Source organism: Ceratotherium simum, chromosome 3, assembly GCF_057802395.1.
Source record: "Ceratotherium simum simum isolate JZ-2026a chromosome 3, ASM5780239v1, whole genome shotgun sequence".
In the NCBI taxonomy this organism is placed as follows: Eukaryota; Metazoa; Chordata; class Mammalia; order Perissodactyla; family Rhinocerotidae; genus Ceratotherium; species Ceratotherium simum.
Window position 1 is genome coordinate 78828467 of NC_141902.1, and position 19444 is coordinate 78847910.

Consider the following 19444-nt stretch of genomic DNA (forward strand, 5'->3'; position numbering starts at 1 on the left):
GACAGAGTGTGTGGGGCTCCCGCCGTGGAGAGACTGGGTCCGCTTGGGGAGGTCGGGGCGCTCACACAGGGCAGGACTGTGTTGACTGTGTGTGTGGACCTGTGGGCAACAGGGCTTGTCAGCTGCAGAAGACTTGTGCTTCTCAAAGACCCACATAGGAGGTTTGCCCCACCTTCCAAAGCCTGAAACAATTGGGTGCTCCTGTGCCTAAGGGCAGCCCCACCCAGCTGCAATCCTCAGAGAGCTGACAAGAGACCTAATAGGCTAGAGGTTTACAGCAATTGTAAGGCCCTGAGCCTAACAACCTGCCACACTGGGGGCCTACTCACTTAAAAGAAATACTGCAACACAAATGTGTTATTAGAACTTGCAGCCAACTGTGCTGGGGCTCCCCACACCTGATAAAGAGACTGAAGGGCCCACAACAACTACAAGCAGCTGAGCATTACAACAGCTGGCCAGGAGCATAACTCAGCCTCCCTGGGCGCCTATAGGGAGAGCTAACAGGCCACAATAGAAGGACACACGTAGCCCACATAGGGGCCACCCCTGGAACATTGAGAACTGAGGGAAGCACACTGGAAACCTCCTAAGGCATCACTTACATAAGGTCACCTACCCAAGAGCAGGAGACGTAGCTGACCTACCTAATACGTAGACACAAGCAAAGGGAAAGAGGCAAAATGAGGAGGCAAAAGAATACATTCCAAGTAAGGGAACAGGACAAAACCCCAGAAAAGGAACTAAGTGAAACAGAAATGAGCAACCTACCTGACAGAGAGTTCAAACTAAGAGTGTTAAGGATGCTCACTGATCTGGGGAGAAGAATAGATGAACTCAGTGAGAATGTCAACAAAGAAATGGAAGATATAAAAAAGAACCAATCAGAAATGAAGAATACAATACTGGAAATGAAAAATTCATTAGAGGGACTCAAAAGCAGAGTAGAGGATACAGAAGAACGGATCTGTGAGCTGGAAGAAAGACTAGAAGAAATTACCCAAGGTGAACAGGTAAAAGAGAAAAGAATTAAAAAGAGTGAGGACAGTCTAAGGGACCTCTGGGACAACATCAAGCGCACTAACATCCGTGTTATAGGTGTCCCGGAAGGAGAAGAGCGAGACAAGGGGGCAGAGAATCTATTTCAAGAAATAATAGATGAAAACTTCCCTAACCTAAGAAAGGAAACAGACATCCAGGTACAGGAGGCACAGAGAGCCCCAAACAAGATAAACCCAAAGAGGCCCACACCAAGACACATCATAATCAAAATGTCCAGAATTAAAGATAAAGAGAGAATCCTAAAAGCTGCAAGAGAATGTCAAGTTACATACAAAGGAAACCCCATAAGGCTATCAGCTGACTTCTCAGCAGAAACCTTACAGGCTAGAAGAGAATGGCAGGATATATTTAAAGTGCTAAAAGGAAAAAACTTACAGCCAAGAATACTCTACCCAGCAAGGTTATCGTTCAAAATGGAAGGAGAGATCAAAATTTTCCCAGATAAGCAAAAATTAAAGGAGTTTGTCACCAAGAAACCAGTGTTACAAGAAATGTTAAAAGGACTGATTTAAGGGGAAAAGAGAAGACCACAAATAGGAAAAATTATCTATTTCCACGATTAGAACGTAATGGATACAAATGCACAAAAAAGAGGTTGGATATGATATCAAAAACATAAAAGGAGGGAGGAGGGTAGTTAAAGAGTACAGCTTTCAGACAGAGGTCAAACTAAAGTGACCATCAATTCTGTATAGAAGAAGTAAGGAACAGAGAAGGACTACTACAACACTGAGGGGAAAAAAAAAAAAAAAAGTTAAAAAATGGCAGTAAGTACATACTTATCAATAGCTACTTTAAACGTCAATGGACTAAATGCTCCAATTAAAAGGCATAGGGTGGCTGACTGGATAAAAAAACAAGACCCATATATATGCTGCATACAAGAGACACACTTCAGACCTAAAGACACTCACAAACTGAAAGTGAAGGGATGGAAAAAGATACTCCACGCAAATGGCAATGAAAAGAATAAACACTACCTGTGACAAGCCAGGTGCTGTGGCAGGGGTGGGGATGTGACCATAAATAGGTCACAGACGGGCCCGCTCTCCGAGAGCACATCCAGGCAAGGGGCAGCGTATAAGCACTCCTATTTCTCCACATCTCCACCAGCAATGAGTTTTACCATTCTTTAAATCTTTCTGATTTGATAGACAAAATATATCAATAATAACACTAACCCTAAGATCCACTATGTATTGACTGCTCACCATGGTCCAGGCATTGTATTAAAGAGTTTTGCATAAATTATTTCATTTAACCCTCACAACAACCCAAAGAGTCAGGAATTATTATGCCTATTTTATAGGTGAGAAAGCTGAGGCTTGGAAAATTAAAGCAACATGCCCCAAATCCCAGGCTGACGACTGCCAGGGATGTGCCAGGAGCCTGGGCATCTGCCCAGTCCAGGCTGCCTGAAGACCAAGAGCGTCATCTTGTCATCAACGTTACTGATTTAATTACTAGTGAGGTTTTATCCAGACTCAAATCATGCTGCTTATGTTTATTGGCCATTTTTATTTGTTCTTTTTAAAACTGCTCATTCATTATCTTTTTACTGACTTTTTATTGAGGTACCAGTTACACATTTTAATAGCTAACTGGAGACATCTCCCTTCCCCTTTTCCTTTATAAACATATCCAAACATTTCCTTGAATGCCGTTTTTCTATTTCTTCCTTGGATACTAGTCCATTTGGGGGTTTGCTGCTTCTTAAGAAAATGTGATGGTATCTTTTCATAGAAGAACATCTATTTCAATAAGATTTTCAAATATATTAGAGTTGCACAAACACTTCGTATGTTTAAAAGCTTATCTCTGCATTACATCCCCATTTTGTCCAATATATTTTCTTTGTTTTTCTGCTTTTGGGGAGGAAAATTATTCTTATCAGATACATGATTCTTTATCTTATTGGTCTTTTCCAAGAACGAGCTCTTAGATTTATTCATCAATTTTACTATTTTTCTGCTTCCTAATTTTTCATCTCCAATTTTATCTTTATTCTCTCCTCCTATTTTTACTTGGATGTGGATTATTGCATTTTTTCTAGTTTATTTGAGTGGCGTATTCAGTTCATTTTTTAAAATTTTTATTGTTTAACAATAGAAGCACTGAAACTACAAATTTTCTTATGAGGACATATACATAAGTTTGATAGAGAGTATTACTGTTATTTCTTTTTTCAAATTTTCATCCAATATGTGGTGGTTATTACTTCGACGCATTTTTATACTTACACTACAAATGAAGGCTTCCTAAAACAACATTGTTTTGTGCATTTTCAAACTATATATAAACGGTACCATGTTTATTTTTTTAAGAGTCTGAAATTTAAGTTTTACTTTCCCCTTTGATTCAAAGGTGATCTGGCCTAGTGGCTGTTTTTACTTATTCATTTTTATTTGTTTGTTTGCCTTTTTTTTTTTTTGAAAGATTCTCCCTGAGCTAACATCTATTCCAATCTTCCTCATTTTTTTTCCTCCCCAAAGCCCCAGTAGATGGCTGTATATCCTAGGTGTAAGTTGTTCTAGTTCTTCTATGTGAGCCACCACCACAGCATGGCAACTGACAGATGAGCAATGCGATTCCATGACCAGGAAGCAAACTTGAGCCACCGAAGCAGTAAGTGTCAAACTTGAACCACCAGGCCATCAGGGCTGGCTCTGTTTGCCTTTTTTAAAACAACAATTGGTTGTCTTATCTATCCCTTTATTAAATTCTAGCTTTATAACATGATGGTCATATATATATAATTTCTATGTTTTAGAACAAGCTGATGTTTTCCTTAAGACCTAGAATATCATCAATCTTTTAAATGGTTCACCAATACTTGAAATAAATGGGTATTTTCTGCTGGTAGAATAGAATATAAGTATATAGCTACTAACTTTGTCTTTTTATATTATTAGATTATTTCATATCTTTATTCATTTTATCTCATCCATCAAAGACAGAAATGAGCAACTTTCAGACTACAACTGTGATTTTGTCAATTTCTCACTGTATTTTTAATAGTTTTTATTTTGTGTATTTTGAGGTTGTATTTTTTTGTAAAGGATCAGGACAATTTTATCTCCATTGCAGAATTTACCTTTTCTTACCATAAAATGACCTTACTCATTCTCTTTGATGCCTTCTGCCTTGATTTAATGTTGCTTCTTTTCATCTGCACCTGTCTTGTGTACCTTTGCCCACTATGTTTAAACGTTCTTGGTTCCTTTGTTTTACCCTTGTCATTTTTTAAAAGCTTAGGGCTAAATTTTATTCTCTGACTACATCTATTTTAATAGCGGATTTAAGCCACTAACTGCAGGGACATTTACTACATCTAATATATTTATCTTCCTTCTTCCTCTTACAGATACGACTTTTTATTTCCCTAGATTTGCATTTGTGACATACTACTGCCCTTCCTGTTTCCCTCTCCCCGGCTCGCTGTAGTCTGGGTGTATCCTGGGTGCGGTCCTGACAGCTGATGCATCATTCCCTCTCCACTCAGGAGCCAAGGCACAGGGCTGTGACCCAAGCTTGACCACAGGGACTCTCTCTGAACTTCCATACTTGCATGTATGTTAGACTTCAACAAAAACTTCCAAAAAAAAGGGGGCTGGGGAGAGAATCTGTTGCTAGGAGACAAAGAAACCAAGATTCTGGCTTTGGTTATTAGCCTTAGAGTTCAGGGAGTGGATACACACTAAAGCCTATGAAATGTTTCAGGGAATTGTAGTACCAGAGAGACACCAAGCCTGGCCAATAACAGCCTCAGATAAGCCTACACTGCCAATCACTAGCCCCTGGGGCCATAGGATGTGGCTGTGAAAGAGCCACAGCCCCAGGGGCATCTTGCCCATCTCAGACATGGCAGGGGACAGTGGTCCAGGGAGATCTCCTTGCAGACTGGACCAAGGTGGCCTGCAAATCATGTCTAGACCCTGAGCTGGAGGAGACACACAAGCTTCACTCTCTTGGGGAGGAGGTGGGTGCACTTCATGCAGACAAGGGCATTCTGAAAGTACATACTGAGAGGAACGGGGTGTGTGGACCTTGGGCAGCTGAAAGGTGTGACCTGTTTTAAACACTTGTATCTACCCTACTGCACAATTCTTCTTCTTGTGCAGATCACATTCTGTTTCCCTCCGGGCAGCACTGACCAAGAGAAACATAATCCAAGCCTTAGCTGTAATTTAAAATTTCCTAATAGCCACATTAAAAAGAACAAAAAGAAATTAATATTTCCCCCAACCAAATACATCAAAAATATTATCATTTCAATATGTAAACAATATAGAATATTATTAATGAGATGTTGTACATTCTGTATGCCCACCAAGTCTTAGAAATCTGGGAGTGTTTTACACATACAGCACATCTCAATCTGCACCAGCTACAGTTTCACTTTTAGGGGTTCATGCCAAGGAAATAACCAGACAAGTATCCAAGAATGTAACTATGTAAAGAGCAAAAAGCAGAAACACAAACACACACCAACAAGAGCCAGATGTCCACCCCTAACGGGATCATGAGGACACGTGGTGCACAGTATTCATCCCTCTGAGAGTGGACAGCTCCTCAGCCAGGGCAGGGAGGCCACGAGGTTCAATGGCTACAGTCAGAGGAGGGTGTGAGGGAGACAAAGGGGCCTTGGTGGAAGGAGGGGATGTGCAGAGTTAGGGGAACTTGGGGAGACAGCATAGGTCCTGTCTGGTCTCCCATCTCCCAGCAGAGGAGAGGAGTGTCCAAGAAGCAGGCCAGGGAGCAGAGCCACACCACTGGACTGGACACAACAGAGAAAACCTGGCAGGCAGGAGGAGGCACTTAATGTACGATTTCCCAAGCCACTCTAACTTCCTGAGGGGTGTGAGTGGGACCAAGACAATCCTACAGCCGCAGTAGTGGGAGAGGGGTAGCCGGGTAACTTAGAAGGGAGACAAGGGCCCATGATGGCAAGGAGAGGAGAGGACCCAAAAGGCCTGACAGGGACATGTCAAACATGGCTCCTGTGAGGAGCCATGAGGAACTGAGTCAGCCAGGGAGGGCCCCCAGGCCATATCAGGCACGAGAGACCAGACAACACACTGCTCCTGCCTAGACTGAGCCTTGAACAGCAGGCAACAGGACAGCAGCAAGCAGGTGGAGAAGGGACGCTGCCTGGAGGGTCCACACCACCAAAGGACACTGTGCTCCCCGCTCCTCACCCCCTGTGACATCAGACAGCCACAGTGTCCCTGCAACTCCTGCCATTCTGGAGAAGAGCCTGCAGGGGAGGGTCAGCAGTACCTCTAGGGTGCTTTTCAGACCAAAGAGTGCATACAGATCCCCTGGGGGTGCTGGTACAAAGAAGATCCTGATTCAGCATGTCTGTGGTGGGGCCCAAGATCCTGCATTTCTAACAGGCTCCCCGAGATGCAGACACTCCCAATCTACGGGCCACACTTCAAGTGATAATGGCCTAAGGGATCTGTTTGAATAAAATAGAATTAATTAATTTAAAAACATCTGTAAGGCATAAAGATTAAAAATATTAAATTATGTGCTTAACCTATCCCGACTTCCAAGCAGATGCAAGATTCATTCATAAAATAGGCGAGTTATACAAAAAATAACAAAGCCACACATTCCCTCCACATCTGAGGTTAGTGTGAATAACCACACCTACTTATAACCTAAAGAATATTCTGAACTAAATATTTATAAGGCATAAAGATTAAAAATATTAAATTATATGCATGCTTAATATACCCTGGTTGTGTACACTCGGGGAAATGAAGGCAAGGAGAAGGCAAAGAGCAGTACCTTAACCTTCCTTTATAAACCATGGAACTTAGTCCTAGACAACATTTTCCTTGTCAGGACTGCTACAGCTCTCCTCTGACTTGATGAATGAGTGGCGTCCTGCCTTCAGCCCCCACTGAACTTTGCACTTTTTAAATTTATTTAATTAACAGACTTTGTTATTTAGAGCAGTTTTGTGTTCACAGCAAAAATCAAGCAAAAAGCACAGAGACTTCCCACATACTCCCTCCCCACACACACTCAGTCTCCCCCATCACCAACATCCCCCACCAGAGCGGCACATTGTTACAATGGATGAACCGACATTGATACATCATTATCACTCCAAGTTCACAGTTCACGTTAGAGTTCATTCTTGAGGTTGTATATTCTACAGATTTCAACAAACAAATACTAACATGTATCCACCATGATAGTATCATACAGAATAGTTTCACTGTTCGAAAAACCACCCATACTCCACCTTCATCTGGGTAAATACCAACGAGCACAGTAGCTGGATTGTATGGTAAGAGAATGTCAGGTTTTGTAAGAGACTACCAAACTGTCTTCCAAAGAAGCTGTACCATTTTGCATTCCCATCAGCAGTGAATGAGGGTTTCTGTTCTTCCACGTCCTCACCAGCATTTAGTGTTAGTATTCTGGATTTTGGCCCTTCTAATAGGTGTTTAGTGGTACCTCAAGGTTGTTTTGATTTTTAATTCCTTAATGACATATGACATTGAACATCTTTTCATATGCTTACTTGCCATCTGTATATCTTCTTTGGTGAGGTGTCTGTTCAGGTAGTTTGCCCATTTTTTAATCAGGTTGTTCATTTTCTTCTTGAGTTTTAAGAGTTCTTGGTATATTTTGGATAATGGTCCTTTATCAGACATGACTTTTGCAAATATTTTCTCCCCGTCTGTGGCTTGTCTTCTCATTTCTTGACAATGTCTTTTGCAGAGCAGAAGTTTTTAATTTTAATAAAGTCCAGTGTATCAATTCTTTCTTACATGTATTATGCCTTAGGGTTGTATTTAAAGAGTCATTGCCAAAACCAAGGTCATTTAGAATTTGTCCTTATGTTATTCACTAAAATATTACAATTTTATGTTTTATAGTTAGGTCCATGATCCATTTTTAGTTAATTTTTGTGAAGAGTTGGCATATGGATAACCAGTTGTTTCAGCACCTTTTGTTAAAAACACTATCCTTTCTCCATTGAATTAGTTTTGCTCCATTGTCAAAGATTAGTTGACTATATTTGTGTGAGTCTATTTCTGGGCTTTCTATTCTGTTCCATTGATCTATTTGTCTATTATTTTGCCAATACCACACTGTCTTGATTACTATAGCTTTCAAGTAAGTCTTGAAGTCAGGTAGCATCAGTCTTCCAAGTTGGCTGTTCTCCTTCATGATTATATTGGCTACAATGGGTCTTTCACTTTTCCATATAACCTTCGGAGTAAGTTTGTTGATATCCACAAAATAACTTGCTGGGATTACTGATCATTCCATTTTTAAAATAACTACAAAACAAGTGATTTTATTAATTCATTGGAAATTATATATCTGGCTATATCCTAAATTTCAGCTGTTATAAAAATCTACGATTCCTCCCATAAAAGCTTTCATGCTATGATTACTTCACTGCTGTTACCTTCTTTGTGGTCCTGAAGCTCCCACAGGACACACAAGGCAAACACAGGTAGACACATGCAAACTGGGAGGGCGGCCAGGGCTCTCCCAGATGGTAAAGCCCAGAAGGAACAAATAAAATGTTTTTAAGATGTTTTTAAATGTTTTGATTTGTTACAATACAGGCTGACAGCAAGACTGTTCCTTCATGAACTAGAACAACTTGAGCTTCACACCTAGCAATAAAAATGTTCAGTTAAAATAGAAAGCTACTCTATGGCCTCCTCTATTCACAACACCCATCTGTGTGCCACAGCATGGACTTCATGTGGATTTGGGGGCCTTTTTCAAGATCTGACATGGGCAGCCAAAATTGTTCAGAAGGTGGCTCATCACCCCAGAAGAATATACCTCTAATCACACCACCGACACCACAGCTAGTTCAGGAGGCCCAGGAGCATTATGGCATGAATATTAAAATTTTGTGCCATTTAAGTGTCATATCACAAACTCTTAAAAGTGTAAACATATGCTGTAACAAACACAGACACTACCAACAGAAAATAATCATTTATATGACACATACTCCACACACACACACACACACTTTTTATTTGCTTGTCTTCTGCTAAGAAAAAGGCTTATCATGCATGAAAACAAATCTAAGTTTTCAAAGTGGTTATGCTAAAAGAAACACTCACCGAAGACGCTGCTGCATTAATTTATAAACACATCGCATCTCAGGGCCCACCACGTCTTAACTCACACAGCTCACTTGAATAAATTCTTACTGAATGATATGAAATTAGGTAATAAAGTGTCTATTGCCTATAATATGAAAGAAAGCCTTTTAAAAGAATGTATTACTATATCTAAAAATACAAAATAAGCTAAGGGATATAGCAGGGAAGAAACCATTAAGTTATGAAGTACAATTCCTATCACTCTACTGCTCATTGGGTTTCATTGAGCATTTAGCCTTTTTAAGGCCTTACAGGTTTAACCCTAAGCCTCACTCTGCAAGGCCCAAACCTATTTTGTTGCCAACAATTTAACACTTCTGGCTTCTGGCCTGGGATATCAGCAAAAAGACAGAGTAGGCAGCTCCAAGGGCCCGTCTCTCCACAGAAACATTGAAAAATCAAGCAAAAATGGTCAGAATCAACTTCATGAAAATTCTGGAAAACAGTAAAAGGTTCACAACAACCAAGTGAACACTGAAACAAAAAAAAATGTAACATAAAAATGGAAGGAAAGCTCTGTGTGTTTTTATTTGCCCCTGTTCCACCCTCCTCTCCAACTCAACAGTGCAGTGGTCTTCATGATAGCAGCCCACCTTCCCAGAGCAGAGTGGTTCCCAGTGTCCATGGTTCCAGAGGGAGCAGAGCAGATCTTATTCACAAAGAAGTGTGTTGTCTGTTCTAACCTGTCTGGAGGCTGTGTGAAGGACTGGCACAAGGGGCTCACCTCTGTCTCACCTAACTTGGAACTCACTCGGGGTAGAAAATCAGCAGGCAACACTTGAAAACACTGTAAGGCAAATGAACAACTGGCAGCCACCTGGACAGAAGATTACCACTGAGGCATACAACAGAGTGCCAAAAGCCTGAAAAGAGAAGTTGGGGAGAAATATTCTTTGGGAAATTTGGGCATTCAAAAGCACCCATGTATACTGGGAAATTCAGAAAGCCATGTGCATATCCAGGGCAGGATGCATGCTCATAAAAGACTGACTTTTCACCTCTGGATGATCTCACAGGAAGTGTAGGCTAAGGTAGAGTTGTAAACAGCCTGGCTAAGTATTGAAGGAGTGCCCAACACAGAGCCATTCTGCAAAGACTAGGAGAGGGGGTTTTCCCCCTCTCTTCGTCACTCTCTCTCTCTCTCTTTTTTTTCTTTGGCTCCTGGTGTTCAAGGAAATCTCTGTGAAAACACTAGCTGAACAACGACTGAAAGGAGATTTCAGAGACCACACATGACAAGGAATACAGACTTTGCAAAATTGTTTAGAAAAGGCACTAAACACACAAACAGCTAGAACCTACAGCAAGCAACAACAAACCCTGAGGAGAGAGAAGAATCTGATCTCCATAATGACTACTGTATAATATTTAAAATGTCCAGTTTTCAACAAAAAATTATGAAGCATGTAAAGAAACAGAGAAGTATAGACCATTACAAAAGAAATTAACAAAAACTGTCCCTGAGCAAACAGACATTGGACTTACTAAACAAAGACTTTAAATCAACTGTCTTAAATATGCTAAAAGACTTAGAGAAAAACACAGACAAAGTGATAAAGGAAACCTGGAGAATGATGTATTAACAACTAGAGAATAGCAATAAAGAAAAATTATAAAAAAGAACCAAACAAATTCTGAGGCTGAAAAGTATACTAACTTAAATTTAAAAATCTCACTAGAGGGTTTCAATTTGAGTAGGCAGAAGAAAGAATCAGTGAACTCAAAAAGAGGACAAGAGAAACATCTACTCTGAGGAGCAGGAAGAAAAAAGGATTAAGAAAAATGAACAGAGCCTAAGAGACCCGTGAGATACCATCAAGCACAGCACACAATCAACTACATAATAGAAATCTCAGAAATAGAAGCAAGAAAGAAAGGGGTACAAAGAATATTTGAAAAAATAATGGCCAGAAACTTCCCAAATTTGATAAAAGATATGAATCTACACACTCAAGAAGCTCAGAAAACTCCAAGAAGGATAAACACAAGGAGAGTCACACCAAGATACCTTATAATCAAACTGTCAAAAGCCACGGACAGAGAGAATCTTGAAAGCAGCAAGAGAGAAGTGACTCATCATATACTAGTGACCTTCAAAAAAATTAACAGTTGATTTCTCATCAAAAACCATGGAGGCCAGAGGCAGTGGGATGACATTTTTTAAGTGCTGAAAGAAAAATAAAAGCTGTCAATCAGGAATTGTATATCCTATAAAACTATCCTTCAAAAATGAAGGATAAATTAAGAACCACATAGGGCCGGCCCCGTGGCTTAGTGGTTAAGTGCGCTCGCTCCGCTGCTGGCGGCCGGCGTTCGGATCCTGGGTGTGCACCGATGCACCGCTTCTCTGGCCATGCTGAGGCCGCATCCCACATACAGCAACTAGAAGGATGTGCAGCTATGACATACAACTATCTACTGAGGCTTTGGGGGAAAAAAAAAGAACCACATAGTGCTCCAATTATTTGAAATACTCAGAGTAGGTACACAGGGACAGACATCAGACTGGTGGTTTCCATTGGCCAGGGGATGGGGGAATGGGGAGAAACTGCTTAATGGATATGGAGTTTCCTTTTAGGGTGATGAAAATGTTTGGGAACTAAATAGCAGTGGTGGTTACACAATAATGTGAATGCACTGAATGCCAATGAATTGTTCACTGTAAAATGGTTAATTTTATGTTAAGCAAATTTCACTTCAATAAAATAAAAATTGAAAATGACAAAAAATTCTGGCTTCTGACAAACTGGCAGAAGTGTTGAATCACTAGTAGGAGCAGAGGCAGCACCGACTGCCCTCTGCTTACTCTCCTCCTTAGCTACCTGCCTGGCCCCATAGACATCTGAGAGGGGGTCCCTGGTTTAAGATAATATGCTCACTGGGTGTTTACAGAAATACCAAAAAGCAACATGATATAGATTACACCTTACAGAGCTAAGAACTGTCAAGGATAATTAGTAATTGCTATTATAAGACCTTACCCTTGGTTGTGAGGAGATATCATGGGGGCACAATCTTTATCGGCAGTCAGCAACACAACAGAAGTCCACATACAAGGGCTGCCTGACATTTCATTGTTTCTTTGGTTTTGTGTGTGGATATTTTACAGGGATACAAAAGCAGTTAAAAAATAGTTTAACCAATTTTATTCTATAAAGTTATATAAGTGCTGGCCAGTGCCAATTATTGGTATCAATACTGATCCAGTTAATGAGGCATTAGTATTTTACATAGAGAACCTTGCATCTGTCTGCATATCCCATGTGCAGCCTAAATGGTAGCTCTCCATCAGTGTCTGCAGTTCTGTGAAAAAGAACTTATGTCACCACTCCATGTGGACCTGCCATTGCCTGATACAGCCTGCAAAGCCAGGAACATGCGCACATTCTGGGACTCTTCGCTCAGCTGCACAATCAGAGGCCATGATGGCATAGTTCTCCCAACTACACCATGCCACAAGGGTAGACAGCTGATGATTTAGACACATCCTGGGTTTTTCCTCCAAAGATCATCATAACAAATGTTAAAGCATATTGTACTCAACAAAATATTTTAATTCTCTTGAAATTATGACATCACTTCCTCTAAATAGCTCTACAGTACTTAAAAATTCAAAGATTCCATTGAGTTCAAGTTTAACCATGGAAAATGAGTACAGTCAAGTGTTGTCCATCCTGCCTCCTCAGTGAACATGTCTGGGTCTGTTGAGTCTGAGTACCCGCACTTTCTGAAACAAATCATCAACTATTTTGCTCCCTAAAATTTTAAGTTCCAATTCTGCGAACCCTAAGATCCCCCAGAAGGAAGACCCAAAAGGCCTTCCAGAGCCCTTTAAATCCAAGTAGTCTTTGATTTGAAGGAAGAGCAAAGTAAATTCAAAAAGTTTCCCACACCAGCTGTCTGACTGCACTAAATACATTTCCATATTTTCCTTCTACTTTTCTTGAGTATTCCCAAATTGCTGGGAAAAGTTAAAAGAAAATATAGAGATTTGTTTATTTAGTGTTGATACCTAGCATGGGGTATCAATGCAATCTTGACATTTTTGACTTAGGTCAATGACTAGAAAACTAGTTTCTAATCTTGGTCATGTCTTGTCTCACATCATGCAATAAAGCTAAGCTAGAGAGTCTACAACAAAATTCTTCTGATGGACACTAAACATATCAATCTCCTCTTTCAACTGTAAAAACAGTTGTTTAAATTATCTAGCCCTATCTAGCCTTGCACTATCTAGTAGTGCAAGAAAATTGCACTACTTCATCAAAGAATCGAAAACTCAGGATTTCAAACTTAACTTTTTTTACAATCAAGTAGCAAGCCCAACCTGTTAAAGCACCCTAGCCATCTGGTACAATACTTTACTTCCACTGCTGGTTTGAATTTTCTATAGTTTGTGAATTTTTGGATGGGCATGGGAAGCTAAAATTCTCAGGCAGGAAAAAGCATCTCCAGAAAGCTACATCAGACCCACAGTTATTGCATGTAACTTAATTTCTCAAACCGTTTATTTTATCACCTGTAAAATGGGGGAAATAATGCTCAGATTGCAAAGTTGTTGTGAGGACTAAGAGTCATATGAGTAAAACATCAGCAAATGTTAAGAATGCACTGATTACTTACTACGTGTCAGTATTTAGATTTATTATTAGGTTCGCACCAGTGTAGTGGGAACATCTTGGTCTAACATATTTTGGTTCTAGTTATTATTCTACAATTTCCACATGCTAGATAGCAACTCACAATCACCATCTACATAAAAGGAGAGGAGAAGTGTGTTCTAGATCAGGTTGTCATAGTGTGTTCTCTGGAACTCTAAGGACCAAGAGAGATACTTTAAAGGTCCTGGGGAGTAGGGAGGAAGGATGCTGAAATTCTATGATCTAACTTTAAGTTATAACTTCAAGTGTTGAAAATATTAATATAGAGTTAGAACTTCCTGATGAGAAATAAAAGGCAATGATAATTTTTAACATGCTATCAAACATACTACACACTGTTAAAATAATATTTTTAGTTTATGTAGAATTAAGTTATTTTAAATGACAAAAAGTTCAATTAAAGTCAAAATTAATGAACCTACTAATAATTCAACAACAGTGTTTCCCCTGCTTCCCTGAAAACTCATGTCAACTTACAAAGAGAACCTCACAGATCCTGACGCGAGCAGCACACTTAATGCTGACTATATAAAAGCGTTCCCAGGAAAGACAAGGAATAAGAAAGAGAAACGGTAAGAAAGAGTCACAGGGATTAGAAAGAAAGAGACGTTACCATTATTTACTGAGAGAGAAAGATTATCTAAATATAAAATTCAAAAATTATACAAACTACAAGGCCTAATAAGAGTTCAGCAAGATTATAGGAAAAACACTTACAAAAATGTATATATTTCCTATATTTCAATAATATCAACAAAAAACAATTTTTAGAACTAGAACTAAATACAACCAGGTACCTAGAAATAAAACGAAAACAAATACATAAGAACCCTATAGATATATAACCGTACCAGAATATATTAAAAATGTATTCTTGAATAAATATCTATGGATGGAAACGTTTAATACTAAAATTATGTGGAGAAGTCAAGATGGCGGCGTAAGCAGACTCTGAACTCACCTCCTCCGGCAGACACAGCCAATTTACAACTACTCGTGGAAAAATTACCCCTGAGACAGAAATGAAAACTGGATGAGAGGAACTCCTGCAAAAAAGGACAATACTAACTGAGGTGGAAGAGGCAGAACCTCCCTTCTGGAGAGGAAAAACGCCGCCTTCACAAGCCGCAGCGCCTCACGGCTGTCCGGGAGCAACCCACAGGTACACAGCCCGCCCTGGAGGAGCGGGCCCTGAGCCGGGGAGCACACCCAATGTGGGCATTTTGTGGACCCAGCACAATCGAGACAAGTGGGATAATATCTGACTTTGCCTGCTACTAAAACATTGGGGAATACCCCCAGAAAAGCTGGTTCACAAAGAAATTAAAACCAGCTCTTACAGGGCCCACGCACAAACTCACCCGTTTCAGAAAGCAACCTAAAATCACCAGAAAGAAAGGTGAACAGGGCTTTGGTGAAAAGAGACTCACCTGATAGGCTCTGAGTGAATCACAGTGAGAGGTGAGACCTCTCCAGGGACTGGGACATTGGCAGCGGCAATTGTTGTGGCCTGGTGTGGGCGTGCTGACACAGACAGCATTGGAGTTCTCCCTCAGTCCTGCTAGCCCAGGGTCTGCCTCACCACTAGAGCACAGATTTAATCCAGCTCAGCCAGGGTGGGCAGCCCAGCCTAGGGACGGGCCCCACCCAACAACAAGCCCTCAGGCAACTTGTGGGCCTCCATAGATTGGTGACTGGATTCTTTGCAGCCTGGCAACTGGGCCCACCTCAGTGGGGCAGGGCATGCACAAGGAGTGGGTGCAGAGAGTGGGGCCATGGTGGAGTGTGTGGGGCTCCCGCCGTGGAGAGACTGGGTCCACTTCAGGAGGTTGGGGCACACGCACAGTGCAGGACTGTGTTGACGGTGTGTGTGGACCTGTGGCCGGCAGGGTTGATCAGCTGCAGAAGATTTGTGCTTCTCAAAGACCCACATGGGGGTTTAACTCACGTTCCAAAGCCTGAAACAATTGGCTGCTCCCGTGCCTGAGGCCAGCCCCACCCAGCTGCAATCCTCAGAGAGCTGACAAGAGACCTAAAGGCTGGAAGGCTTATAGCATTTGTAAGCCCCTAAGCCTAACAACCTGCTATGCTGGGGGCCTGCTCACTTAAACCAAATACTGAAACACAAATGTGGTATTAGAAATTGCAGCCAACTGTGCTGGGGCTCCCCACACCTGATAAAGAGACTGAAGGGCCCACAACAACTACAAGCAGCTGAGCACTACAACAGCTGGCCAGGAGCATAACTCAGCCTCCATGGGCACCTACAGGGAGAGCAAACAGGCCACGACAGAAGGACACACGTAGCCCACATAGGGGTCACCCCTGAAACATTGAGAACGGAGGGAAGCACACTGCAGGCCTCCTAAGGCATCACTTATATAAGGTCACCTATCCAAGAACAGAAGATGTAGCTGAAGTACCTAATATGTAGACACAAGCACAGGGAAAGAGGCAAAATGAGGAGGCAAAGGAGTACATTCCAAGTAAGGGAACAGGACAAAACCCCAGAAAAGGACATAAGTGAAACAGAAATGAGCAACCTACCCGACAGAGAGTTTAACCAAAGAGTGTTAAGGATGCTCACTGATCTGGGGAGAAAAATAGATGAACTCAGTGAGAATGTCAACAAAGAAATGGAAGGTATAAAAAAGAACCAATCAGAAATGAAGAATACAATACTGGAAATGAGAGGGACTCAAAGGCAGAGTAGAGGATACAGAAGAATGGATCTGTGAGCTGGACGAAAGACCAGAAGAAATTACCCAAGCTGAACAGATAAAAGAGAAAAGAATTAAAAAGAGTAAGGACAGTCTAAGGGATCTCTGGGACAACATCAAGCACACTAACATCCGTGTTATAGGTGTCCCGGAAGGAGAAGAGCGAGACAAAGAGGCAGAGACTCTATTTCAAAAAATAATAGATGAAAACTTCCCTAAGCTAAGGAAGGAAACAGAAATCCAGGTACAGGAAGTACAGAGAGCCCCAAACAAGAGAAACCCAAAGAGGCCCACACCAAAACACATCATAATCAAAATGTCCAGAATTAAAGATAAAGAGAGAATCCTAAAAGCCGCAAGAGAAAGACAAGTTACATACAAAGGAAACCCCATAAGGCTATCAGCTGACTTCTCAGCAGAGACTTTACAGGCTAGAAGAGAGTGGCACGATATATTTAAAGTGCTAAAAGGAAAAAACTTACAGCCAAGAATACTCTACCCAGCAAGGTTATCATTCAAAATGGAAGGAGAGATCAAAACTTTCCCAGACAAGCAAAAATTAAAGGAGTTTGTCACCAAGAAACCACTGCTACAAGAAGTGTTAAAGGGACTGATTTAAGGGGAAAAAAGAAGACCACAAGTAGGATAAATTATCTATTTCCATGAGAAGAGGGTAATGGATACAAATGCACAAAAAAGAGGTTAGATATGATACCAAAAACATAAAATGAGGGAGGAGGGGAGTTAAAGAGTAGAGCTTTCAGACAGAGGTCAAACTAAAGAGACCATAAATTCTGTATAGAAGGAGAAAGGAACAGAGAAGGACTACTAAAACAATGAGGAAAAAAAAAGTTAAAAAATGGCAGTAAGTACATACTTATCAATAGCTACTTTAAACGTCAATGGACTAAATGCTCCAATTAAGAGGCAGAGGGTGGCTGACTGGATAAAACAACAAGACCCATATATATGCTGCATACAAGAGACACACTTCAGACCTAAAGACACTCACAAACTGAAAGTGAAGGGATGGAAAAAGATACTCCATGCAAATGGCAATGAAAAGAAAGCTGGGGTAGCAGTACTCATATCAGACAAAATAGACTTTAAAACAAAAACTGGAAAAAGAGACAAAGAAGAGCATTATATAATAATCAAGGGAACAATCCAACAAGAGGACATAACACTTGTAAATATCTATGCACCCAATGTAGGTGCACCTAAATATATAAAGCAATTATTAACAGACATAAAAAGAGAAATAGACAGTAACACAATAATAGTAGAGGACTTTAACAGTCCACTTACACCAACAGATAGATCATCCAAACAGAAGATCAATAAGGAAACATTGGCCTTAAATGACACACTAGAACAGATGGACCTAGTAGATATATACAGAGCATTCCATCCAAAAACCAAAGAATACACGTTCTTTTCAAATGCACATGGAACATTCTCCAGGATTGATCACATACTAAGCCACAAAACAAGTCTCCATAAATTTAAGATTGAAATAATACCAACCATCTTTTCTGACCACAACGGTATGAAACTAGAAATCAACTATAGGAAGAAAATCAGAAAAGCCACAAATACGTGGAGATTAAACAAAATGCTACTGAACAACGATTGGGTCAATGAAGAAATCAAAGGAGAAATCAAAAAATACCTGGAGACAAATGAAAATGAAACTACGACATGCCAGAATTTATGGGATACAGCAAAAGCGGTTCTAAGAGGGAAGTTTATAGCAATACAGGCCTATCTCAACAAACAAGAAAAATCTCAAATAAACAATCTAACAATGCACCTAAAGGAACTGGAAAAAGGAAGAACAAACAAAGCCCAAAATCAGTAGAAGAAGGGAAATCATAAAAATCACAGCAGAAATAAATGAAATAGAGACTAAAAACACAATAGAAAAAATTAATAAAACCAAGAGCTGGTTCTTTGAAAAGATAAAATTGACAAACCTTTAGCTAGACTCAACAAAAAAAAAGAGAGAAGGCACAAATAAATAAAATCAGAAATGAAAGAGGAGAAATTACAACAGACACCACAGAAATACCAAAGATTATAAGAGAATACTATGAAAAGCTATATGCCAACCAATTCAACAATCTGGAAGAAATGGATAAATTCTTAGAATCATACAACCTTCCAAAACTGGATCAAGAAGTAGAGAATTTGAATAGACCAATCACCAGTAAAGAGATTGAAAAAGTAATCCAAAACCTCCCCAAAAATAAAAGTCCAGGACCAGACGGCTTCCCTGGTGAATTCTACCAAACATTCAAAGAAGGCTTAATACCTATACCTCTCAAACTCTTCCAAAAAATTGAGGAGGTGGGAAAGCTCCCTAACTCATCTACAAAGCCGACATTACCCTGATACCAAAACCAGACAAGGACAACACAAAAAAAGAAAATTACAGGCCAATATCACTGATGAACATCGATGCAAAAATACTCAACAAAATACTAGCAAATCGCATACAACAATACGTTAAAAAGATTATACACCATGATCAAGTGGGATTTATTCCAGGTATGCAGGGATGGTTCAACATTCGCAAATAAATCAACGTGATACACCACATTAATAAAATGAAGAATAAAAATTACATGATCATCTCAACAGATGTAGAGAAAGCATTTGACAAGATACAGCATCCATTTATGATAAAAACTCTGAATAAAATGGGTATAGAAGGAAAGTACCTCAACATAATAAAGGCCATATATTGCAAACCCACAGCTAATATCATCCTCAATGGTGAAAAACTGAAAGCTATCCCTCTAAGAACAGGGACCAGACAAGGATGCCCACTCTCACCATT

The 19444-nt window shown here is 40.3% G+C and overlaps 1 protein-coding gene across 2 annotated transcripts in view; it reads right to left on the reverse strand.

Moving 5' to 3' along the window:
* The window catches only part of ENTREP2 (endosomal transmembrane epsin interactor 2), a 447469-nt gene that overhangs the window by 326020 nt on the left and 102005 nt on the right, over positions 1 to 19444 (reverse strand). Inside the window, exon 1 of one of the 2 annotated variants that reach the window (XM_087428833.1) lies at positions 15313 to 15480. The exons of the other annotated variant lie outside the window; for it this stretch is intronic. The gene's annotated coding sequence lies outside the window, so the exon portion shown is untranslated. Of the gene's footprint in view, positions 1 to 15312; positions 15481 to 19444 lie in introns of those variants that run through there. 2 annotated transcript variants of the gene reach the window in all.